The sequence below is a fragment of the Olea europaea genome, unplaced genomic scaffold, assembly GCF_002742605.1.
Source record: "Olea europaea var. sylvestris unplaced genomic scaffold, O_europaea_v1 scaffold32993, whole genome shotgun sequence".
NCBI lineage: Eukaryota > Viridiplantae > Streptophyta > Magnoliopsida > Lamiales > Oleaceae > Olea > Olea europaea.
Genome location: NW_019251924.1, coordinates 1 through 1,260, shown reverse-complemented (window position 1 = coordinate 1,260; position 1,260 = coordinate 1). Strand labels below are relative to the sequence as shown.

Here is a 1,260-nt window from a genome sequence, read left to right as displayed (position 1 = left end):
CCTTTCTTCTTTGCCTCATTTTTCTCCTATTATATAAAATGATTGAAGTCTCATATCTGATAGCAAGCTATGAAATGTGATTATTTGCAGGTCCAATCAACAGTTCAATGTTTATAGATTTAATGGAGAATAATAAACTTCATGGTATGTTTGTTTTTTTCTGTTTAATTTGTATACTTAGAAGGCCAAAGTACAATCGTGTCCCATCAAGCTACATATTGTGGTTCCAATTGTTATTACAATTAAACTGATCTCCTGCTATCAACTTTGTTTTTGGACTGTTCTCCTGCGATAGAATTTGCGATTTTATGGCTTAGAGATTGTTGTGCTTCTCTCTATTTGCTGACCACATTTCAAAAAGTTCAGTTATATGGCTCTTTTTACTTTTTAACTGTCCGGAGTTACATGGTTGCTGTTTTTGTTTCCTTTTGAAGAATAACATATGGAATTGATATCTTGATTGATTTTGTATAATTTGCTTTTAGTGCTACCCCAGCTAAGGAATGTGACTTCAGTAGAGTTGGGCTGTAGTTCTCGAGGTTATTCGCGTGCTGGCAGTGATACCAAGATTTGGTATTGTGCCATTGTTGCTGGAAGACAGAGCCAGGAACTCAATAAAATGCGTGAAGTGAGTTCTTTTGATTTGTTCTTATTTTTAGTCAATTTTACTTGGTCATTAGAGTTGTTTGTGGTTTTATGCTTGTTACTGTTTTTACATCGTACTTTCTGTTGCAATAAAGACACCCATGAGCCAAGTTGAAAACAATGGTAAAAACTATAGAGTTATAGCATGTTTGGCTTAGCGTAAAAAGTTTACTTATTACTAAATAAATTATAAGATAAATATTTTCCTCATTAGTCAAAGTTGGAATAAGTTACTTAGTTTGACGGTAAGGTAAGAGTTGTTTCAATAAAAGTAATCTCGTTTACTTGTAAGTAAAAAGAGTACGTCCATCCATGTTTTGAAAGAAAATCCTTTAAATTAAATTTTACATTTTTAAAGCTTGGCCAATGAACCTCTTAATATAAGAAAAGGATTGAAAAATTTGGGAAGAGAAGAATAACTGGGAAGAAGCAACTGGCACGAGAATTCATTGAATAGCAAGTAATACTAATCCAACAATTGCAATGATCATTAACTGTTTATTCATATCCAGTCTAGAATAATTGTTTGTATGTGCAAACTTCTATTATTTTTCCCACCTGACAAGTGGTGATAATTATATATGGTTGAAGACCATGCGTAGCATCCAAGAAAAA

The 1,260-nt window shown here is 32.7% G+C and overlaps 1 long non-coding RNA gene across 1 annotated transcript; it reads left to right on the top strand.

Annotated features, from left to right (window-relative positions):
* Positions 1 to 63: 63 nt before the first annotated feature.
* On the top strand, positions 64 to 1,260 carry LOC111385822. The gene is made up of 3 exons (XR_002701112.1): positions 64 to 144; positions 486 to 628; positions 1,237 to 1,260. It is a non-coding gene; the product is annotated as an uncharacterized LOC111385822 (long non-coding RNA).